The sequence below is a fragment of the Bos grunniens genome, chromosome 22, assembly GCF_055505025.1.
Source record: "Bos grunniens cultivar Pamir isolate PY7600 chromosome 22, Bosgru_T2T1.0, whole genome shotgun sequence".
Lineage (NCBI taxonomy): Eukaryota > Metazoa > Chordata > Mammalia > Artiodactyla > Bovidae > Bos > Bos grunniens.
Window position 1 is genome coordinate 26240437 of NC_141186.1, and position 25983 is coordinate 26266419.

At 38.3% G+C, this 25983-nt stretch overlaps 1 protein-coding gene across 6 annotated transcripts in view; it reads left to right on the forward strand.

The window, feature by feature from the left end:
• LOC147348225 (uncharacterized) overlaps positions 1-25983 on the forward strand; it is a 247260-nt gene that overhangs the window by 161966 nt on the left and 59311 nt on the right. The window contains exons 3-4 of one of the 6 annotated variants that reach the window (XR_015151948.1): positions 20822-21000; positions 21549-21656. The exons of the other annotated variants lie outside the window; for them this stretch is intronic. The gene's annotated coding sequence lies outside the window, so the exon portion shown is untranslated. Of the gene's footprint in view, positions 1-20821; positions 21001-21548; positions 21657-25983 lie in introns of those variants that run through there. 6 annotated transcript variants of the gene reach the window in all.

Here is a 25983-nt window from a genome sequence, read left to right on the forward strand (position 1 = left end):
TTGAATCAGTTCTAGTGAGGTGGATGAAACTGGAGCCTATTGTACAGAGTGAAGTAAGCCAGAAGGAAAAACACCAATACAGTATACTGACGCATATATATGGAATTTAGAAAGATGGTAACAATAACCCTATGTACGAGACAGCAAAAGAGACACTGATGTATAGAACAGTCTAATGGACTCCGTGGGAGAGGGAGAGGGTGGGAAGATTTGGGAGAATGACATTGAAACATGTAAAATATCATGTATGAAACGAGATGCCAGTCCAGGTTCGATGCCTGATACTGGATGCTTGGGGCTAGTGCACTGGGACGACCCAGAGGGATGGTATGGGGAGGGAGGAGGGTTCAGGATGGGGAACACATGTATACCTGTGGCGGATTCATTTTGATGTTTGGCAAAACTAATACAATTATGTAAAGTTTAAAAATTAAATAAAATTTAAAAAAAAACATTAATTATAGATGCTAATTGGATACGGCAAATATATCAAATGTGTAAGTTGGTGGGTAAAATGTTAGGAAACACTTCTAATCCCCCAAATTCTTCGGTCTGTAGCCATATATCATCTAAATAACTAGAATCCATTTTTTTATCTTGAGTACATTAATTTTACTGAGTTTTTTGGGGGGTTGCCCTGTGACAGTGCTGTCCAGCATGGTGACATCTGGCAAAAGATTATAGTAATTTCTAAGTGATGGCCAAGTGTTAGATGGTTGGCGAAGTCTTGGTAACCAGCTTCTGTCATGAAGAGTTCCTCTATTATTTAATTGTAGTGTACTACACCTTCCCCACAATGCAAGTGTGTATTTTCCCATCATCTCATTTTAGACATGCTCCATTGGGGGAAAAAGTCATCATCAGATTTCAGGGGTTAGGATATGGTCTTTAATTATTTGAATAAGGTACACATGCTAGGGGCTCTTGTCTCTTTGAATCCAGTAGATTTCTGCACCGAATCATTAATATTTGTGAGCTTTGTAGAAAGAGATTCTATGGCTGATAGTAGATTCTAAGAATTTTCCCGTTTCCCAAAAGGTCAAGAACTACCAGAAACATAGAAAACGTGAAATAGAAGATTTAGAGAGAGTGGGAATAATTACATTGTTATCTGTAAAATATATAATCTTGAAAATCAAATAGATTTTAGGTTAATCATCATTTTTTATTGGTAATTCTGACTTTTTAAACCAGTATCTAGCAAGCACATCTCTCTTAACAGTAGCACTTGTTCAGTACCTTCTAAACCATGAGTGTTTTTAATATGATTATAAATATGTGTAACATAAACTTTGTCATGTTAGCCACTTTACGTGTTCAGTGGGATTAGTAGACTTCCACTGTTGGAAAGCCATCACCAGTATTCATTTCCAGAATGTTTTCATTGTCCCAAACTAAAACTCTGTACCCATTCAATAATGATTCCCCATTTCACCCTTCCCCATTCAGCCCCGTTAATCTCTATTCTACTTTCCGCCTCTAAGAATTTGATGATTCTAGCTACTTCATGTCAGTGGAATCATACAGCATCGGTCCTTTTGTGTCTAGCTAAACCATGATAATGTCAATTCTGTTACACTCAGTAGGCTTCATGATGACAAGAATTGTTTTTACTAAGTATTTTCTATTTGACTTTAGCATCCAGGTATATGTAATGGTTTCCAAATATATAAATAGATATAGAAAACAAAGTAGTGGTTACCAAGAGAAACAGGGAAAGAGGAAGAGGCAAATTAGGAGTATGAGATTGAGATACGAACTAATACACATAAAATATGTAAGAAACAGGATATGTACACCTGAAACTAACATAATGTTGTAAATCAACTATACTTCAATGAAAATAAATAAAAATTTTTGAAAAGAAAAAAGGGACAGCTATCTTGCTGTGGAGTCGATTTATTTGCATAAATGTTACAGGAACAAATTTTAAATCCTTGGTAATAGTAATTTTTATTATTTCCTTATGTACTAATATTTCAGTAAACAATCTATGAGTTAAAAAAACATCTAAAAAAGCATCCACACAATATAGTTTATAAGTTTTTAAATTCATATTGTCTCTTGTGAGTTGTGGAAATTAAAAAGCAGTATGGCATAGAGCTGGAGACACATGTTTCATTCTTGCGAAGATTCAGTTACCTCATGTTAAAGATGAGGAATATAATCTAACTCAGAAGTGGGTATGAGTCTTAGGTGAGGTCATGCCTCCATCTACTCAGTAAGTATTTATTATATGCTTATTATAGGCCAGACAATGCATTAAGTGCTGGCTGGGCTGTGGTGAATAATATGGAAAAAGCACCTGCCTTCATGGAGCTTATAGTTCCTGGCACACGTACATGCTCAAAAGTATTAGTTGCAATTATTAACATTACCTAGTATTTGATCCTGAGTTAGGAGAAAAAAAAAAAAACTATCATATCCACCCAACTGTTAACAAATTGCAAGCATTTTATCCAACCCTAAATACTCGACACAAGTAAGAATGCTAAGCATTTTCTAAAAGTTGATAATTGCCTTATTAACTAGACAGGAACTTCCTAGAATGGCAAATATTGCTGAGTTGACAATATTGAGTAATAAGACGATAAAAGAGCATCAGCATGAGTCCCTGTACTGAAGGGTTATGAAAAAATGTAATTTGGAGATATTTGAGTGACCCAGAGAAGCTACATTTCGCTTAGAAGTGTTGAAAATGCTTTGACAAATCGGTTTATATCTGAGAACATGAATGAGTCTAAGACGGTCCTCATCTTCTAGAAAAGAACAAATGTGAAATAAGACTGCTATTATTTCTTTGGGTCTTACTGAGATTATTTTTTGCAAGAGGATGTGAATATGTGAGTTTTCTATAATAACATCATATCTTGTGTTGGATCACTAGGTAGTTATGGGATAATCTAGGGCTCAGGGAGAGATTTTTATGACAAGCTTTATAATAGACTTTCAGTGTTTTTCAAGAAGAAAATCCCACTGAGGATAGAAGGTTTATGTTTTTCCCTGGCTATAACACATCTCCATAAAGATGATATTCTGCTGATATTTGAGATTCATGTTTTCTGCACAAAAACTTTAAATGTTTTGTTCTGTGTGACAGTGAAACTGTCTAGGAATGCTAAGGCAAGGGGGGAAATGGCATTTAGGTAATATTTACAGAAATAGGTAAGAAAATTTAAGCCTAGGAGAGAGAAAGTAAACTGATAATTACTGCCCAGTGTTTTGTCTTTTCCCTTGAATCTCTTCAGTTTTAAGTGATTTGGGCACTGTGAACAAAATGATTTTTCTTTATATTTCATCAACTTCTGATTTGAATTAAAAACATTTTTAGACAATCAATGGGTTATTTAAAATCCACAAAGCCAATTCCTTGTGAAGAAACTATTGTTTGTTCTTTGCCACCCGTAGTGCATTCTTCTGTGATGGTCACTATGTCAGTTTGGCTAGGGCAAGGTACCCAGCTATTTGGTCAAATCACTGGTCTGAAGGTTATTGTAAAGGAATTTTTTCCTAGATGACATTAACATTTTAATCAGCAGCAGATTACTTTCCATAAATGTGAATGGGCCTCATCCAGTCAGCTGAAGGACTTAATAGACCAAAAAAAAAAAAAAAAACCCATCTCCCCAGAGAAAGAGGGAATTCTACCATCAGACTGCCTTTGGACTGCAGCAGTAACATTAACTCTTCCTTGGGTGTCAATCCTATCAACTCAACCCTGCAGATTTCGGACTGTCAGCTCTCACAATCACAAGTCAATTCCTTAAAATACATCTTTCTCTTCTATATATCCATATATCTTACTGTGTTTGTTTTTCTAGAGAACACTGACTAACACACTTTGTATGCATGAATCATTCTTTTTTAATATTTGTTTTTATTTATTTATTGTGGCACCCAGATCTTTAGATGTGGCATGGAAAATGTTTTAGTGTGCCATGTGGGGTCTTCTGGTTGTGGCACATGTGTGAATCTTTCTTGAATCAGACATTCCTACCTAGGCATTCTCCTTAGACAATTAATTGGGAAGTCTTTTTGCCATGTCTGTATGAGACAGAGTTCAAGTATATTTGGGAGCCTGGTTATGGAATAAAGCATCAGATTTTAAAAATAGAGCTGTATTATCTATCCAATTCTACACTGATATTTCACCTGTGTGTGTATTAATGTTTTCATCTTCCACACCCGTACATTCTTCCTATTGTTGGTATCAAGTAACATAAAGCAGAGTCTTGAAAAGTTTGGTTTTACCCATCAAATGAAAACAGGTACTCTTCCAATCTAAAAAGGACAAATGCTAGCATTAAGTCAACCTCATTATTAAAATTCCAGTTATCTTTTAAAACTGCCTACATGAGGGCACCAAATGGGTTATAAAAAAGACAATAGAAAACTCTTTGACAGAAAAGAGATTATGAGAGCATAAAATAACTGTTTGCTCAAATATGTTTTTGTGGGGTAATGGGGACAGCCATTTGAATGGAGGATGAGTATAAACTGAATAAGCTAAAGAAACCATACTTGATTTCTGCATTTCTGGAAACACAATCTAGAGTATTAGGATTGAACCTGAAATAAAGAAGTGAAGTAAAGATTAATCCCTGGATTCCGGTTGATAGCAATGAAATAATAAAAATATCCGGCTATTATAGACTATATCATTTATCCATTTCATTCCCAGTTGGAATCATGCAACATAAAATATAGGCTGGATATGAAAAATGTGATGGTAAAGGTATCAGTCTTTAAAAACTTACGATAGCCTTCTATTTATTGCAACTATTTTCATCCATCCCCTTCTTCAGTGTATTAGCTCATTGTAGTCAGTGGACAATGAATTTACATATCTTTATATGCTTCATGGTGTTGAACATACATACAAACATACCCACACACATAGCTGTTTCAATTTGCTATTGCCACGAAATTCTGCTTAGCAAATCTCACACTCATTAGCTTAAAGCAATAAGCATGTATTAAATCTCACACATCTCTGAATTGCCTGTGGATCGACATTTTTGTAGGCTGGTCCAGACATAGCTCTCCTGATATAAGCTAGGCTTGGCTGGGTGGTTTGGTTCTTATTTATGTGTTTTCTTTTACTCTCAGAGAGATAGTTTCGCATGTTCTCATCACAGAGGCAGAGATACAGGAGGTCAAGCCCAATCAGAGAAACATTTCAAACCTCTACTTTGTCATATCTACCAAATTCACATTGGTCAGATAGCAAATTACCAATCTCTATCCAGGGATTAGTGGGATCAGAGATGCTGCAGAGTTACTGGACAAGCTTTTGGTGTGTAATTCCATTGCTGGGAGAGGGGAAATAAAGCATTGAAATAGTCTACCACAGATATTCTCAAGGAATTCTAAGTGTACATGTGTTTTTCCAAACTATATATGTTTATGGATTCTTAATAACTTATAAAAGTGACAATTGAATATGCTCATATGCAGAGTTTCAAAGTTATCTTTAAGATAAGAACCTTTAGCATATTTTAGTGAAAGGGAAAAGCAGTACACATACATCATGAAAGGTCGAACAACTTTTACAGGAATGCAGTAATTCAGAGCTTTGTGGAGTAACAAAATTGTTCTTATGCGCCTTCTAGGATGAATTAGGTTTTCTTTGATGTAGAATATCTTCAGAGTGAATCCAGATCAAGAGAGAAACTGTCCCCACAGCTCTTAGTGAAATATACTACAGAAAATCCACTTTTATGACCAATAACTTGATTTTATACCTCAATTTGTGAACAGCACATCTGGCAAACAATATGACTTAGGAAAGGAAAAAAACAAGAAAAAAAACTAAAAATTATTTTATAAAATAGAATGTCATCTGAGAGTAACTTGATTCCTAAAAGAAAAATAAATTTGTTATTTTGGTCACATAATAGTGCCATACATTCTTTACAGTATTTTACAAAGTAGAATTGACCCTTAAATAACACAGGTGTTAGGAGCATGCTGCTGCTGCTGCTGCTAAGTCGCTTCAGTCGTGTCCGACTCTATGCGACCCCATAGATGGCAGCCTACCAGGCTCCCCCGTCCCTGGGATTCTCCAGGCAAGAACACTGGAGTGGGTTGCCATTTCCTTCTCCAATGCATGAAAGTGAAAAGTGAAAGTGAAGTCGCTCAGTCGTGTCCGACTCCTAGCGACCCCATGGACTGCAGCCTACCAGGCTCCTCCGTCCATGGGATTTTCCAGGCAAGAGTACTGGAGTGGGGTGCCATTGGCTTCTCCGGTTAGGAGCATGGGCCCTCTGCAAAGTTGAAAATCCATATATAATTTAGAGTTGACTGTTTGCATATGTGGTTCCTCAGTATCCACAAGTTTGCATCCACAGACTTAGCTAAGTATAGATTGTGTAGTACTGTAGTATTTACTACTTTTAAAAATCTACCTGTAAGTGGACCCACATAGTTTAAATACACATCATTCAAGGGTTAACTGTATTTTCATATGTCTGGTTGGATATTCTTACAATATCATTAATATAGACAGACAAATGTATCCTCATTTAACATATGAAGAAATTAAAGCTCGAGTCAATGAAATTAAGATGATTGCAGTCTATGTAATAGTGAAGGATGCATCTGACAGCAAATAAAAGATAATCCAATTCAAACTGGCTTAAACTATAAAAAGAATTAACTGAAGTTCATGTAAACTGAAGCTCAGAGGTAGATTAGGATAATCCTTGGTTTAATAAGACCTTGACCTTTCTGTGATTGCTGTGTGTCTTTCTCCACATATTCGTTTTATATTTATATTTTGACCATATTCACAAGATGGCCACCAGTAGAGCGCAGAACAGTGTTTTCTGATTGACACCCACTAACAGTATTGACACCCATGAAGCGTGTCTGACGTGCTGATGTCCATGGGGTCACAAAGAGTCAGACCAATTGGGCAATTGAACAAGGACAACGAACGGCATCGAGCTTTCTGCTCATGGAACCATCTAGCAGCCAGTCTCACAGGACCTGGAACACCACGTGCTGATTGGTCAATGCCTGGGTCACATATAAACCAGTCCTTGTAGCAGCGAGTTGGAGGTTATCCAAAACTCCCTGAGATCATTGTAGCCAAGGTTTATCCCCAGGACTAGAGAAGAAGACACACTCACAATTGAACAAACATTTATTGTCTGTAGACTTTTTGATGAGGGCCATTCTGACCAGTGTGAGGTGATGTCTCATTGTAGTTTTGATTTGGATTTCTCTAATAATGAATAATGTTGACCATCTTTTCATGTGTTTGTTAGCCTCCTGTATGTCTTCTTTGGAGAAATGTCTGTACAGGTCTATTTCCCACTTTTTCATCGGGTTGTTTGTTTTCTGGTATTTGAGTTGTATGAGCTGTTTATTTTGGAAATTAATCTTTTGTCAGTTTGTTTCATTTGCTATTATTTTCTCCCATTCTGAGGGTTGTCTTTTCACCTTGCTTATAGTTTCCTTTGCTGTGCAAAAGCTTTTAAGTTTAATCAGGTCCTACTTGTTTACTTTTGTTTTTATTTCCATTACTCTAGGAGATGGGTGACATGGAAACTTATATTACCATATGTAAAATAGATAGCCAATGGGAATTTGCTGATTGGCTCAGGAAACTCAAACAGGGGCTCTGTATCAACCTAGACTGGTGGGATTGGGAGGGAGACAGGAGGAAGTTTCAAAAGGGAGGGGATACATGTATACCTATGGCTGATTCTTTGGAAGGAATGATGCTAAAGCTGAAACTCCAGTACTTTGGCCACCTCATGCGAAGAGTTGACTCATTGGAAAAGACTCTGATGCTGGGAGGGATTGGGGGCAGGAGGAGAAGGGGACGACAGAGGATGAGATGGCTGGATGGCATCACTGACTCGATGGACGTGAGTCTGGGTGAACTCCGGGAGTTGGTGATGGACAGGGAGGCCTGGTGTGCTGCGATTCATGGGGTCGCAAAGAGTCAGACACGACTGAGCGACTGAACTGATCTGATCTGATGACTGATTCATATTGAGGTTTGACAGAAAACAGCAAAATTTTGTAAAGCAATTATACTTCAGTAAAAAATAAATAATTTTTTTAAAAAATTGAACAAACAGTACGTACTAAGGTAATCTGGGGATTTAACCAGTGAGGGTGAAGAAAGAGGTTTAAAGCTAAGAATATGTAAAATTAAGCACTGTCTGCCACATTCCTTTTTCATTCTTAAATAATGTCTTCTTTTGATTAATATACATTTTGTTATGAGTTGTCTTATAAATATTTACCTGCTTTCTCCATTATGTGAATAATAAGACAGAGCACATTTCTTACTATTTGTAAGAAAGTAATAATCTATTTCTTGAGCATTTATTGAGATTTTCTATGAAATATGATTTAAGACAAGAGCTTTGCTATTTCTGAGACAGAGTATTTCAATGTTGTTATATATTCTGATATTATTGTTCAGTTGTCATTTTTTAGTGATAACATTCATCAGAGTGGATGGTCATTTATTTGATAAATTCGTGTACACAAATTCTTGTCTTTAATGGCAGCTTGATTTGGAAGACATATCAAGTCATATATTACACATCCATTTCCTCTGCAGATTGTTCTTCCATGTCAGCAAATGCATATTTTTTGGGAATAAATCACCAAAATGTGGCTACATATATGTTATGTATGAAACGTTGTTAATGGCTCATCTTCACACCAATATGGTTTTATGCTGGACAATGTAAGGACAGTTTCCAGTCGAAAGCCTTTGGTCATTTCTCAGAGGCTCCATTAAATTTTCCAGGCTACTTAGAATACCATTTAGTAAATTGCTACCTCAGGGCACTAGATAATGATTTTATGGTTTAAAGAGTTAATATACCTGAATTGCCTGACTTAACGAAAATGCCTCATTACACCACACACACATACACAAACACACACACACACACACACACACACACACAGATTGACTATAACTTTAGCCACTAAGTTATATTGCTGGTGTTCCCAGGATGTTAGAAAAATAATAATTCAGTTTTCAATATTGGAGGTACTCTAGAGACCTTGTTATTAAACTTCCTCATTGTAAAGAGAACATAACGGTGTCACTGGATTTATCTGTCTTCTTGCTACTCCAGTACTTGAGAAGACTACAGCTATCTGAACTCAAAAACACACGTAATTTGAGGAGTAATTATTTCTATGTTTTCACAGAAAATAAAATAGTCCCAAATTATGTTTGGGGATGAAAGAATAATGAACCATCAGCCAAGGAAAGCTAACATCAATCATTGTAGGGAAAGAATAACACCATTTCCCAGATCTCTACAGTTTTTTAACAAGAAAAGGTGTGGTTATTGCACATACTATAGTTCTCCAGGCTAAAAAGATCCGAATGTCTTTAAAAAAAATCTAGAAAGAGGTGATACCAGTGGACTGTATTTGGGCTGACCTGAGTTTAGGTTTAATATTCCTCCTTGCCCCTAGCATCTCCCTTGGCTGTTTCTAGGCACTGTCCTTTCTTTTCACAGACTTGACATTTTCTTTTGACCTTAACTTCTTAATGTTCTTTCACTTTCTAAATGTTTCCTTTTTCATGCATCTGAAAATGGAGTCTTTTAAATAAGGACACCTGTCATACTGTTAGTTACAAGGTAAAATCAGCACCATAACCCAAACGTCATGTTTCTCTGTCTGGTTACAGTAATGTTGTATATTTAAAACAATAGCATTAGTGTTGTTCCTATGAGTCTCAGAATGCAATTTTTTGGCTTCTCCCATATTACTTGCTCTTTTTCAACTTTTAACAATCTTGTCTCTCTTATCACTAAAAATAGATAAATTTATTCAACCTTTCTATCCCATATACCTAATCTAGCTACCTCCCTTTTGATTCCCTTCATATTTTATGTTTTTCAAGAATTAATCAGTGTTCTCTTCCTCATTACAGTTCATTTCTGCCCTCACCAACCCACTAAAACTGGATTCATTGAGTTAATAATGATCTTTTATTTATCAGATCAATGGATACTTAAGGTATTCCATCTCTAAAACAAAGGACTCCTTCCTGAAACTGACTGTTAGAAAGAAATTTTTGCTTGGTCTCTCTCCCACCTCTTAGGTTGAACTTCTTTCACTTCCTCATCCCCTGCCATGCTTACCCTATAAATATATATATATTTTTGTATCTCACAGTTCTTTACATATTTAACTTTCTCACTGGCTTCAACACCACCCACACAGCTGTGATTCACCCATTTCTGTATCTAGACCAGTGGTTCTCAGCCAGGGTGATTTCACACACACACACACACTCTCCCCATGACAAACACTGGAGACATTTTTAGTGGATGCAACTAGAGGAGTGAACATGTTACTGGGATCTAGTATGCAGAGACCATGGATGCTGTAAATATCCTACATCCATGGGAAACCTGCTTGTAACAAGGGAATATCTAGCTAAAAACATCAGTAGCATCAAGGGTGATAAACTCTCATCTAGACCATACCTTTCCTCAATTTCCAATTTACATTCAATTGCTTAGATGATGTCTGTACAACACAGATGTTCCTTAGAGGCTCTGAGCTTAACGTTACCAAGAAATTCAGCATAATCTGTGCTCAGTTAATTGTCTCATGTTGCCTGGTTTTTGATTTTAGATTTAAAGAGTTTCCCTTTTCAACTCTTCAAAATGTATAGTGTGTGTGTGTATGTGTGTGTGTATAGTGTGTGTGTGTGTATATCAAATTGTCAACATCCATTGGGTCATCAAAAAATCAAGAGAGTTCCAGAAAAACGTCTACTTCTTCTTTATTGACTATGCCAAAGCCTTTTGGATCACAATAAACCGTGAAAAATTCTTAAAGAGATAGGACTACCAGACCACCTTCCCTGCCTCCTGTGTCAAGAAGCCACAGTTAGAACTGGACATGGAACAACAGACTGGTTCCAAATTGGGAAAGGAGTACATCAAGACTGTATATTGTCACCCTGCTTATTTAACTTATATGCGGAGTACATCATGAGAAACACTGGGCTGGATGAAGCACAAGCTGGAATCAAGATTGCTGGGAGAAATATCAAAACTTCAGATATGCAGATGACACCACCCTTATGGCAGAAAGTGAAGAAAAACTAAAGAGCCTCTTGATGAAAGTGAAAGAGGAGAGTGAAAAAGTTAGCTTAAAACTCAGCATTCAGAAAACTAAGATCATGGCATCTGGTCTAATCACTTCATGACAAATAGATGGGGAAACAATGGAAACAGTGATAGACTTTATTTTGGGGGGCTCCAAAATCACTGCAGCCATGAAATTAAAAGACGCTTGCTCCTTGGAAGAAAAGCTAAAATCTATGACCAACCTAGACAGCATATTAAAAAGCAGAGACATTACTTTGCCAACAAAGGTCCATCTAATCAAAGTTATGGTTTTTCCAGTAGTCATGTACGGATGTGAGAGTTTGACTATAAAGAAAGCTGAGCACCAAAGAATTGATGCTTTTGAACTGTGGTGTTGGAGAATACTCTTGACAGTCCCTTGAACTGCAAGGAGGTCAAACCAGTCCATCCTAAAGGAAATCAGTCCTGAATATTCATTGGAAGGACTGATGTTGAAGCTGAAACTCCAATACTTTGGCTACCTGATGCGAAGAACTGTCTCATTATAAAAGACCCTAATACTGGGAAGGATTAAAGGCGGGAGAAGGGGACAACAGAGGACAAAATCATTGGATGGCATCACCAACTCTATGGACATGAGTTTGAGTAAACTCCGAGAGTTGGTGATGGACAGGGTGGCCTGGCGTGCTGCAGTCCATGGGGTCACAAAGAGTTGAACACAACTGAGCTACTGAACTGAACTCAGCGTATATAATTAACACATTTCATTGCTTTAAAATTCTTATTTAGTGTTATAATTGTAATCTATGTTGACTTCTGTTTATGATAGAAATTATTTGATCTTCTATAAACTTTTGGTCACCTTTTAGAGAACGGAGGTCCAGACAAACTCATTATGGGATGGAAATCACACACACACACACACATTTATGTGTGTGACTAAATTGTGAATTCATTTGGAAAAGTGTTGTCTACTCCATCATTTTATTTTCATAGTGTCAGTTAGACAAATTACAATTTCTAATAATTAAATTATTCAGCTCTTTTACAAAGGAATGCTTTTAAAAGTTATTAATGAAGCCAAGATCACAAACTTTTTGTCCTTGTGAGCACACACACACATGTGTGTGTATATATTTGAAATGTATATATGAAATATATATGTGTGTGTGTATGTGTGTGTGTGTGCGTGCTCAGTCGTGTCAAATTCTTTGCAACCCCATGAACTGTACCCTGCAGGCTCCTCTGTCCATGGGATTTTCCAGGCAAGAATACTGGAGTGGATTGCCATTTCCTTCTCCAGGGATATGTGTATGTATGACATGATTTCCAGTGATGCTATGTGTATATGCAAGACTGAAATGAATAGCTTTAGAATAATACTTCTCAAAGGCTCCTTGGCTACACAGAACTAGGATCTTATAATCTGGAAATCTTCATTTTTAAACAAGGTGATTTTATGTGAATTCATGCTGAAGAACCAATTCCTTTGCCAAGGTCCAGGCCAATCACAACAGCTATGTCCTTTCTGTTGCCTCTGTTGAAGAGCAGCCATGTCCCCTCTATCTGTGCAGTAGAGCTGTTGGCAGGCGGTGGCAAATAATTAATGTGTAGACTTTTAGACCAATGGTTTGGATGCTAGGCCTCTGAGCTGAATGTTCTCCTGAGACCATTTTGAAAAAATTTTGGCATCACCCAGACTCTAACCCTCTTTTGCTAATAGTAGTACTTGCTTCAGATGGTCACAGAATTAATCCCAGTCTCAAGGAATCAATGTAAGGTTTGAAGCTAAGGACTTCTTTAGGTGGACAGGGACACTCTCTGATCAGAAAGCACATCACTTATCAACCAAGGTGATTTTTTTTTTCTCAGCCCTTTTGCTTCTTCTATCAATACGTCTCCCTATTTTAACTTTCTTGATTTGTATTCTTGACTGCCGTTAACTTCCTTCGTTGCAGCCCTTGAGGCTTCTGGGAGCATGTGCACATCAGTGTATGACGGTCGTGTGACAGCGTGAAAGGCTCCCTTGACTAGGAAGCTGGGTACCTTGTTTTCCAACTCTGACACCAACCAGCCATAAATGTCCAGATTGCATTTCACCATTTTTTTTTTAATGGAGAGTTTTATGGCACATTCATCTCCAGCTTTTTCTTAAGTGTTCTGAGGTCTCATTGACCTCTGGGGAAGGGAGCCAATTATAATGGCATCTAGCAATAGATTTGCTTGCTTTTTTGGTTTTTGTTTCCATATGTGACCTGGAATTTTTAAATTGTATATTATAAACAACTTGTATACGTATGTGTGTGTGTGTGTGTGTGTGTGTATAAGCAATTGTATAGTATAAAAGGATGTTATGCATTTTTGTGTATGTATATATATGTGTGTATTTATATGCTTAGTACTAGAAAGTATTGAGGGGAAAGGTCAACCATTTCTAATGAAAATATTTGAAATTAATTTAAAGAAACAGACCCACCTATGCACATGTGTAAATACAAGTACATATATATATATTTAGGTGATGGAATTCCAGTTGAGCTATTCCAAATCCTGAAAGATGATGCTGTGAAAGTGCTGCACTCAATATGCCAGCAAATTTGGAAAACTCAGCAGTGGCCACAGGACCAGAAAAGGTCCGTTTTCATTCCAATCCCAAAGAAAGGCAATGCCAAAGAATGCTCAAACTACCACACAATTGCACTCATCTCACACGCTAGTAAAGTAATGCTCAAATTCTCCAAGCCAGGCTTCAGCAATATGTGAACCATGAACTTCCTGATGTTCAAGCTGGTTTTAGAAAAGGCAGAGGAACCAGAGATCAAATTGCCAACATCCACTGGATCATGGAAAAAGCAAGAGAGTTCGAGAAAAACATCTAGTTCTGCTTTATTGACTATGCCAAAGCCTTTGACTGTGTGGATCACAATAAACTGTGGAAAATGCTGAAAGAGATGGGAATACCAGACCACCTGATCTGCCTCTTGAGAAATCTGTATGCAGGTCAGGAAGCAACAGTTAGAACTGGACATGGAACAACAGACTGGTTCCAAATAGGACAAGGAGTATGTCAAGGCTGTATATTGTCACCCTGTTTATTTAACTTATATGCAGAGTACATCATGAGAAACTCTGGACTGGAAGAAACACAAGCTGGAATCAAGATTGCTGGGAGAAATATCAATAACCTCAGATATGCAGATGACACCACCCTTATGGCAGAAAATGAAGAGGAACTCAAAAGCCTCTTGATGAAAGTGAAAGTGGAGAGTGAAAAAGTTGGCTTAAAGCTCAACATTCAGAAAACGAAGATCATGGCATCCGGTCCCATCACTTCATGGGAAATAGATGGGGAAACAGTGGAAAAAGTGTCAGACTTTATTTTGGGGGGCTCCAACATCACTGCAGATGGTGATTACAGCCATGAAATTAAAAGACGCTTACTCCTTGGAAGGAAAGTTATGACCAACCTAGATAGCATATTCAAAAGCAGAGCCATTACTTTGCCAACAAAGGTTCGTCTAGTCAAGGCTATGGTTTTTCCTGTGGTCATGTATGGATGTGAGAGTTGGACTGTGAAGAAGTTTGAGCACCGAAGAATTGATGCTTTTGAACTGTGGTGTTGGAGAAGACTCTTAAGAGTCCTTTGGACTGCAAGGAGATCCAACCAGTCCATTCTGAAGGAGATCAGCCCTGGGATTTCTTTGGAAGGAATGATGCTGAAGCTGAAACTCCAGTACTTTGGCCACCTCATGTGAAGAGTTGACTCATTGGAAAAGACTCTGATGCTGGGAGGGATTGGGGGCAAGAGGAGAAGGGGACGACAGTGGATGAGATGGCTGGATGGCATCACTGGCTCGATGGACATGAGTCTGAGTGAACTCTGGAGTTGGTGATGGACAGGGAGGCCTGGCGTGCTGCAATTCATGGGGTCACAAAGAGTCGGACACGACTGAGCGACTGATCTGATCTGATCTGATATATACATAAGGAGAAGGAAATGGCAACCCACTCCAGTGTTTGTGCCTGGAGAATCGCAGGGACTGGGGAGCCTGGTGGGCTGCCATCTATGGGGTTGCACAGAGTCAGACACGACTGAAGCAACTTAGCAGCAGCAGCATATATACATAAACTGGAGGAGGGTGCGGCAACCCACTCCAGTATTCTTGAAGGAAGAATCCCCACGGACAGAGGAGCCTGGTGAGCTGCAGTCCATAGGGTCTCAAAGAGTCGGACACAACTGAGTGACTAAGCACAGCACATATATACATAAGGGGCTTCCCTTGTGGCTCATTGGCTCATCTGCCAATGCAGGAAATGGGTTCCATCCCTGAGTTGGAAAGATCCCCTGGAGAAGGGAAGGGCTACTCACTCCAGTATTCTTGCCTGGAGAATTCCATGGACAGAGGAGCCTGGCAGACTGCAGTCTGTGGGGTCGCAAAAGAGTCAGACATGCCTGAGCCACTGAGCATCAACAACAAACACATACATAATCACTGGACTCTGTTTCTAGAGAATGTTAGTTTTGAGTGAAAATGTGACAATATAAGAAGTTCCTTATGAAGATTGCTCTGGCCACACTACGTGAGATGGATATGAGGGATAAAGCTTTGAGAGGAAGACATCTGTTCAGGGATGCTTAAAAATAGCTCAGAAAGAAAGAGTCTCAACAGGGTAGTAGCTTTGGAAATGAAAAGGAGGAAGTAGATGGGTCAGGGTGTGGGTCAGAGTGGTGGTTCATAAAACCAACTTCTTTGAACAGTTTCTGAATTTACCTTAGGGAAACCCCAAAACATTGTTCTTAAGGACTCAAATACCTTCCCAGAGAACTAACCAGATTCTTTTGTAGGTGCTGAAAGACTTTAATTAAACTCAACCAACTTATAAAAGAAGTAAAAGTTGAGGAGTTGACTTAATTAGGCCATCAGAGGGCTCTCCCTTTAAGATCTGAACTTCCCATTTAAAGTACAACACTCCCAGTGGCAGTGTTTGTACTACATTTGGAAATATGAATCTTTGAACAATTCCACTATTTCCACTATTTGGCTGCCTCCACCTACATTAATAGATATACTGCAGTCGTCTTCCTGTGAGTCCCAGACACATGTGGCAACATTGCACAAGCTGCATGAATTGCCCACAAAGCCAGGGAAACTTATGGCTCATGTCAAGGTGGTGGCTAAATTATTATTATTGATCCACTTGGCTGCCTCTTGTCACTATGTCACAGCTGGCTTGCAGTCCTAGGGAAGACCTAGTACATATGCTGAATCTTGAAGGCTCAGGGGGAAAAATGAGGGGGAAATAAAGAAATAGTATTAACCACTCAATATCCTGCCGTGCTTTGGTTCAGGGTGTTGGCAAGAAAGTAGAATTCATAGTTTGGTGGAGAGAGTGTTGGCGGTTAGAGAAAAAATTTTATTTAAATTTTAATGAACGGTGGCTAAGTGCTTTAGATTATGTGAACATTCAATTTATAAGTTAATTTTGGAGTGCCTACCCCAGAAATCACATAATCTAAAATCACTCTAATAAGAGTTTGGCTGTGACTGAATTCACAGTCAAAGGAGAGACGTTACTCTAAATTTAGCCTCATTTTTGGATCATGAAAATCGTTAGATTGGGTCATACACACCATGGTGCCGAGTGGTGCTTAATTAACTTAATGGCCCAAGACTTCATTTTGCATGATCTTTATGGTATTTGTGGAACTATTAGCTGTGGAGATAGCAGGAGCAAAAGCCAGAAGCTACCACCAGGGGGCGCTTAAGTACTTTCTTTCTCTACAAGTCAATCAAATCAGGACTTCCTGATGCCTGGAAGAAGCATGAGAGTAGAAATTGATTTCCAGAAGGGTAACATTAAACTTCCTTAAATATATTAGAAAAATAAACTGGTTCTAGTGATTTAGGTACCCAGACCACACAATACACACACATAAAGGAAACATGTTTTCAAATCACAGTGCGTATATCGAAAGAAACAGTTCATTAACTTCTCTTCTTATCTCAATTCTCACAACATTATCTCATGTTAAGTATCTCAGTTCTCACAACAGTATTATGAAGCAGGTACTATTATTATCTTTCTTTTGTAGAAGGGGAAATGGCAACTCTGAGAAGTTAATATAGGTTACATGATTGATTGGTTGCAGAGCTGGTATTGTAATGCAACAAACCCTTAATTTTTCATCGGTGTGTCCGTTTGCATCTGAAATCAACACTCTTGGAATTGGCCAAAATCCAGAGGTTTGTCAAAATTTTGAACAAATGGTGTTTAAAATTTAGGGGAAATTTAAAAGTTTTAGTTGACCTCAATGTTATATTGAATTTCCTTCATGGTAAGAGAAAAATACGGAAGAGAATGGACAGTAGCATTTGGTAATAAACACAGAAACACTATAATAGTAATATAAAACACTCGAGCTGCTTTGTGAATTAATTTTAAAATAGTTGCATGCCTGAAATTGCTTAATATGAACTTCCCAATGAAAGAATCTCTGACTTATCTTTCTTGTTAATAGGATTGTCACTTTTTTCCCTCTCTGACTCTGAACAACAGATAACATTATATAAAACTTGTCCCAATAGGCTCCAAATCAGCAGAGGTGGGAGAATACACACTCTTATTCAGAGGCCCATTTTCTTTGTTTTGCAAAAACCAGTGGGGAAGAAGGTTAATCACAAACAGAGATGTAATTCCATTCAGGAGGGAGTTCCTTCCCCACTCTGACAATGGCCTTAATCTTAATTACGTGATTTACTCCATGGAAAAGTCAGATTAATGTACCTGTTAGAACACCACCCAGTTTGTCTAATTAATGTAAATTGTAAAATGTTCAAAAGGTGTCAGGAAGCAGAATGTGGTCTGTTCCTCTAATTTGAAAACACTCTAATTAGGATGTATTCTTGGAGAGAGGGTGCCTTGTGTACCACCGTCAGGAAAATCAGGAAGATTTCCAAGAAAAAACAAAAAGGCTTGGACTGAAGTCACATAGGAGATGCATTGCCTTTCTGAACACAGACATATGAAATAATGGGCTCCATGACCGCCTGTGTGTCGGTCTCAGGTTGGATCAACTCCTCTGAACTAAGTCTGAGAAGGCACAGTTAGAAGTGCAATTCATGCTTTGAGAATACTCTGAGCATTAGCACAACACTGAGAAGAGCTGGAGAAAAGAGAATTTTCTGTCTCCTAAAGTTTGAAGTCAGTGTCCTTATGTTAGTTTAATAATGTAAGTTTATATAACTCAGTAGAACATGTCCAACAATAACTTTAAGATCATGTGATTCTATTTGATTTTACCTCTAGACAAGAGGTACACACAGTGATATCTCAATTTCAATCAATGATAATAGTCAAAATATTTTTAAAAGGTACAGATGTCCTGATGAATCAAAACAGTTACTGACTATAAACAATTTGTATGACCCTACTGCTATTATCAACTGAATATCCACTGGCTATGAATTGATTTGTGTCCCCAAAAGATTCTTACCGAAGCTCTAACCTACATTTTGATTATGTTAGGAGACAGGCCTTTTAAGAGATAATTAATAAGGTCATTATGGTGGGACCTAAATCTGATAGGATTAGTGGCCTTACAAGAAGAGGAAGATAGCTTTCTCTCTTTCCCCCTCTCCCTACTTTTGATCAGAGGAAGCCATCTTCAAGCCAGAGAGCCCTTACCAGAAACTAAACTCTGCAGAACCTTGAGCTTGGACTTTCCAGGCTCAGAAACTGTGAGGATGTAAATCTCTTTTAAACTGCCCAATCTATGGCGTTTTGTTATGGCAGCCCTAGCAGACTAATATGCAGCTCTGAATAATTACAGCAGTCTTCCTGCTGAGAATCAGGTATATTTGTAACACAGAGATTGGCCTTGAGTTTACCTTTAAAAGCTTCTAGATAGATTTGACAGCTTTTTGTAACACTACTTAAAACCTGAAAATCCATTCATATGAATACTCTTCTGGACATACTTTCTGCAATAGTAATAAATTATTTTTTGTAATATCTGTATCCTGGGAAAACCAGTGTGGTTAATTTTATTTTATAAAGAAAAGCATCACTTATTACAGAAATTTACTATTTCCACAAATGGTACAATATGCCACTTACCTTAATGAAGTTTTTAAAAGGTAATTTTCTAAGATGCTCCAAAAAGGTTACATTAAAAAAAAAAAAAAAACTCTTGATTAATCAAGTGTGAAAAATAGAGCTTTGTTAAAACAAAGTTCAATGTGGTTATTCTATTGCTGGACTTGTAGACACTTCCGCATGCCAATGTGTTGAATGATAAATAATGTTCATCGTGATTTTCAAGAATGAGATAAAAATGAAGATTTTCTCAGCACATCTGACAACAGGACCCTTATTTCATTTAGTATTAAAAACCTATGGAACTGATATCTGCAGAACACATAGCCTCTCAGCAAATCCTATCTTAAAAATGAAGAATTCTTTTGCAAAGAAAAGAATTGCTGTATCAGTAGATTTCAGAGCAGGTACAGAAAAGAATATTAATTATTTCAAACAGAACAGAATTTCACACTTGGAATTAGGTGGGAGGTAGGTGGGAAATACTGCTGCTGAATCTTTAGGTCACATCCTGTAAACTGCATTAACATCAGAAAGGAGCTGCCAAAGGTGAGAACTGGCAGAGGATATGGAGTCTTGCCAGACCCTGCAGATGCTCTTGTCTTCTGAAATCAACACTGTCAGCCTCGACTGCTGGAGGAAGGTGGCCTGTTCTGCCTCTTACATCTTCCTCTGCGCACACAAGCATGTCTCACTGGCACAGGTAGATTGAATCCAGAGCCCTAGAGATACAAGAGTCTGTGGAATGTAACACCCAGGCTTCCAGCCTCGGAGATACAGACCTATGAATCATATATTCTGGATTTCTACTTATGTTGAAGCACACTGTAAACAGATGTTCTGAGATTTTTAAGTCCTGTTTGCAATTCTCTTTTCATATTCCTTTGGAAAATGGACCACAAATCGCTCTTTTATAATGTTATTTTTGGTTGTGCTGGGTGTTCATTGCTATATGCAGGTTTTCTCTAGTTATGGAGAGTTGAGGCTGCTCTCTGGATGTGGTCCACAGGCTTCTCACAGTGGTGGCTTTTGTTGAAGATCATAGGCTCTGGGCATGAGGGCTTCAGGAGCTGCAGCGCACAGGCTCAGTAGTGGTGACATAGGAGCTTAGCTGCTCCTCAGCATGTGGAATCTTCCTGGCCCAGAAGTCAAACCCATGTCTCCACATTGGCAGGCAGGTTCCTATCCATGCACCACCAGGGAATTCCTGAGAACAAATCTCTTTAACATTCTTTTACATGCTTGAAGAATCATAAGCACATAGTAGAGGCTTCAGAAATACTTGTTGTGTGAATAAATGAATAAAAGACACCTATGTTTTTTATGTGATTGATGTAAAAGGAAAATACGGTGAAATGAGAAGATTGTTAATAAACGGATGCTTCTCCTGTGGAATCCACAGGTAAGCCTCGAGTAGTGCTTTATGAATTAACTTCATTTAATAATGACTTATTTCTGTTATCGTAAGCTTACCTACACAGTAAAATTGAATTAAGCAATATTTACTACAGGGCATGCATGAAAAGAAAAAAGCACATTTACTGAATATGAGGACATGAAAGATAAGATAGAGCAACAATCCCTTATGACTCTCCTGTGTTTTTCTCTTTCTCTCCTCTTTGCCACAGTGGTCAGAGACTTTCAAAGGACATGACACAGTTCTCTTCAGTGTAGAGAGGGCTTACAGTTAATGGAGTATCAATGCTTCTCCCCGGAACACGGCTCAGATATACAGGTTCTCATCTGTCTTTCTATGGAAAAGTCAGAGATCAATGTTGGGGCTTGGATTTCCCTGGCAGTGCAGTGGGTAAGACTGCACACTTCTACTGCAGGGGGCACAGGGTCTATCCCTGGTCAGGGAACTAATACCCACATGCCACACACGTGGCCAAATAAGTAAAGTTGGAGCTTGAAGTACCACGTAAATAGTGTCAATTCCAGTGTGTGTGTGTGTGTGTATTAGGGAGCAAGAGTTTTTCTCTCAATATGCTATTTTATTTGTTTTATTGTAATATCTGAGCAAAAGAAGGAGATTCTAATCAGCTAAGATATTTTCTTTAACTTAGGTGGACATTCTAAGAAATCAGGGCATTCTTGTGAGTAAATCCTCTTAAGCCGCATAAAGTCTATTTTTCTTTTTTTGAAGAAAAAATCAGCACTTCACCTAAATTCTTTCTCTGTCTCCCTGTCTATGAAAAGTTACAGCCCAGGGAGATAGTAGACCCCAAATCTAACAACAAGATCGGACACCAGACAAAATATTTTCAGACACCAAATCTGATACTACACGTCAAATACCAGTCACCCTGACATTGTCTTGTTTCTCTTACGGGTGGATTTGAAACATATTAATAGGCCTATAAACAACACCGGAATCAGCAGCCTGGCCTGGGGTGGCGGATTGACGAGGTGGCCTGCCGTCCCCATCTTTGTTCCTTTGTTGTCACCTTGGAGCCACACATTCTACCAGGTACCCGACTCTGCATCAGACCTGGTGAGAAAAAAACAACACGCACACACACACACACACACACAAGATTGTGTTATGCCTCTAAGATTTCAGGACCTGTCTCTTTCAGGAGCTAGTATCTGCAGACATGACAAATGGGAGGAGGGCATCCTTTGTACTAAAAGTCCCATAAATGGGGGACCTCATTTCACTGTTTTCATCACAAACCCCTGGTAAGATCAACAGAAATAGAATTTCAGAAATATTCACTATCATATCCTGCAAACTGCAGGCCAAGCTCCATGCTTATGCGCTTTTCTTTTCCCTGGAAAGAGAACAGATAACGTATATTCAAGGTTCTGGAAGGCCTAGAGTCCAGAGAAGATCGAGGACTATCAGCTGAAAAGTTGAGGAAATTTTGAACTTCTGTGAAATTCTCAAATCACAGAGGCAGTTATCCACAAGGCAAGAAGTCTGCTTAATCTGAGCAATCCTCTTTAGGCTGTCCCTCCAGGGACTCAGAACCCTGGCATTTGGACTTGGGTTTGCAAGAACCAGGAGTGTGGCAGGTGATGGGAGCATTAGTGATTAGGAAGAATAGTCTGGAGCCAAGAGGCTTGTTCAATAATGTAACACAAAGGGATTTAAAAGAAAAGAGGCAAGCAAGCTCTGAGCAGTTAGTCTTCATGGTCGGAAGTCTTTTGTTTTCCTCTAATCTCCTTAAAGGTGATTGCTATGGTGGCGAAGGCTCTTATATTTAATAGACTCTCGAGTTATTTCATTTTGGAGATGAAACATATTTTACACTTACATAAAACATACTTTATACCGCAACACAGATGCTACAACTGGCACCCCCTTGCTCCAAGACAGCATTATACAAAGGGTCCCCAAAGATTTCAGAACTACACTTACCATATATAAAAGACAGATTACAATAATACTAACCTCCAAGGTTAATGTCACAGAAACACGGAAGATGGGACTATTTATTAGTTTCCCTCTTGGGGAGTTAGCAGCACCCCCTAAAAAAAAATTTTTTTTAATGCACTTAACCCTGGCGAGGGTAACTGTTCCAGGTATATAGATTTTCAGTAACAGCTCAAGTTGTCGATACATTGCACTCACTGCTCAGTAGGTGCCCCTGAATTGTGAATTTTGTTAATGAAGAATTGTCAAGAAGTATTGGCTTCATTTAGAAAGCAATATTTTTCTCAGTAGCCTCAGTCTCATTTTAGGAAATCTACAGGGGATACATAACGCGAGACTTCAGAGCACAAGGCATCGTATTATTATTTCCCAAATCTTTGCAAGTGTCCCTCAAAGCAGAAAAGGATTAAATTATAGGGTTTTGATTTCTCTACTGTTTCAAAGCACAAACCTATAAAAGGGGAGCACTGACACTCTTTTTCAAGGACATAAAACCACCTTTGACTTTACATGAAATACTTCGAGTTGATATAATTGCTCCTCAGATCTCAAAGCACTTTGTCATGTTTCATTGAACTCGACTCTTCCCTTTGGGCAAGAAAGGTTGACAAAAAAAAAAAAAAGAAAATCTTACTCTGTTTGCTTTCTCAAGCTACTCCAGGATTAAAGGGAAACACAGCATGTCTTTATGTCTTTGTGGCCTCATGATTCTTAGCAGGGACATTTTCTGTGTATCCCATTTATGGGGATAAGTAAGAGTCGTCTGTATATACAGAGACAAAGAGAATAGAAAGTGGTGTGATTTTAAAATTGGAACCGTTCCCTTTCCAAATCTTCCCTTCCATTTCAAGATGGTGTCAGGAATCTATAATTCAAAAAAGACCAAAGACTGTCCTGCTAAAAGTTGCTTTTATTTTAGAGAATCGTGAGCTTCTATGGTGCCATGAAAACACAGAGGCAGTTAGCAAAAAGTCTTATTAGTACTTTACCCAGATGCTCTCTGAAATGGTAAATGGAGGTAATAAAGAGTTACTGCTGCATCCATGTATTTTGAAGGCTGAATAAGATGAAACTTGTAAAGAACTTAATATTGGGCAGAAAGTAAACTCCATAAATGTTAACAAGCAATACTAATAGTAATCATAGTTGTAAAACATTTTGGTTGTTCCCTGTAACCCATTTGCACATGTTACCACATTTATAGAGTTTAATTTAAAAATCTGACAGTATTTTCTAGAGTTAAATTTATAAAATTTGAAAGTTACTAATTATTTGTCCCCCTTCTTCCTTTTATCCCTGCTCTCCTCCCTTCTTCCCTTTCTTCTTTCCTTGCTTTATTATTTAATTCATTCAGCCAGTAATATTTAGTGAACACCTATTTGTAAACACTGCAGATATACTGAGGACCAAGCTAAACACAATTGAAATATGAAATTTATATTTTAGAGGATAAGAGGCAAATATTAAACCCAAAATTTCAGAAATGCTTACTGCCAATTGTGAGATGTATTTTACCAGAGACAGCATAGGAAACAATGATAGATTGTAACCTGGGCATATATCCACAGTAGCAACAGACTCATCACTGTCAGAAGCACTAATTTAATTGTTTCTTAAATATATTGCTATGGGATGAACATACAGTATAAGTAAAAATTTAACAGATCCTTTCCTTCGTGAAGCCCTCATTTTCATTTTCAGTTGTGTGCTAAGAAACTCTAAGGATCTTACAAGTGCAAGACCCTAAATGCCCCCTGGAGCACATAAGGGAGAGGGCATGCACTAAAGCTTCATTATCCCACAGGCACTTCAGTCAGGGTGTGAGTAGCCCTCACTTTGCACAACACCATACTAACACAAATGTGTGACCGTGTTTGTGTGAAAACTCAGTCCTTGCTTAAGCAGGTCCCACATGTGTGTAATATGCATTAATGTCACTTAACTTGGTACCATGTAAAGTGAGGGCTACTTGGGTGTCCTCGTATGTATGTTTGACAAAGGTCATATAGCCAAAAGCAAGTAACTGCCAGCTGTTTCTAGTCTTGAACATGGTTTTCCAGTTCAAGATTTCTTTGAAGAATATATAACTCCAAGGAACTATCCTATTCCACTGGGCTAAATATCTCATTCTCTTAACTTTTTCTCTTAGGATTCAGCACAGTTACTCTCGCTACTCTGGTCACCTCTTAGAGCACATACTAGCTTGCCACCATTCCTCTTAATTCTTGGAACTCAAAACTGAATGTCAAGTATGTTATGTAATGGGGTATTTATTTTTTTAATTTTATTTACTTGTTCATGTTGGCTGCCCTTGGTCTTGCATTGCTGCACACAGGCTTTCTCGAGTTGCAGTGTGCAGGCTTCTTTCGGTGACTTGCCTTGTGGAGCGTGGACTCGGGTGTGTGGTCTTCAGTAGCTGTGTCATAGTGTGCTTGGTAGTTGCAATTCATGGGCTCAGTAATTGTGGCACACAGGATTAGTTGCCCCATGGCATGTGGGATCTTCCTGGATCAAGGATCAAACCAGCATCCCCAGCACTGCAAGGTGGATTCTTAACCACTGGACCGCCAGGGAAGCCCTGCAATGGGACAGTTATTTGTGATCTCTGGAGAGTGTGTGTTCTATCAAAGTAGGCACATGTCTTTTCAGTTCACCATTGTAACCCCAGTACCCTAGCAGAGGACCTGATATCCAATTGGCACTTAATAGTTGTTTCATTAATGAATACTGTAAATATGGCATGGTCCTCCATAGTATAGATACATACTTCAATAACGGTTTCCCTGGTGGCTCAGATGGTTCGATCCCTGGGTCGGGAAGATCCCCTGAAGAAGGGAATGGCTACCCACTCCAGTGTTCTTGCCTGGAGAATTCCATGACAGAGAAGCCTCGCGGGCTATAGTCCTTGGGATTGCAAAGTCTCAGACATGACTGAGTGACTAACACTTTACTTTCAATACTATAACATGAGCTTTGCTGGTAGCCACATCACACAGTTGACTGATTCTATATTTCTTGCTGATTTATCAAATGAATTACTTTTCATTTGTGAAGGTCCCGAGGGACCTGACATGAGGCAGGTAAATTTTGTTGGGGAAGAATTGCTAGAACAAAAGTCAGATCTGAGTAGGATCCTAAAGGGGAAAGTAAGTTGTTAAGAATATCATGATCTCTCTCCCATAAGTGCTTTGTGCTTAGAGGCTGAAAAGAACAAGGAAATCAGAAATAAAACTTTCACATCATTCTAGAAATGCCAAGGCATAATGTAGAAGTTTTATGGTTTTATACTTTAAAGCTTCTGCATTATAGTATTGATTTGAATGATTTGAAATTTCATACAAAATTTCATTACCTCTTAACTTGATGAAAGTCACCAAAGAAAGAAATGTTACAGAAATGGACTGTTCCATA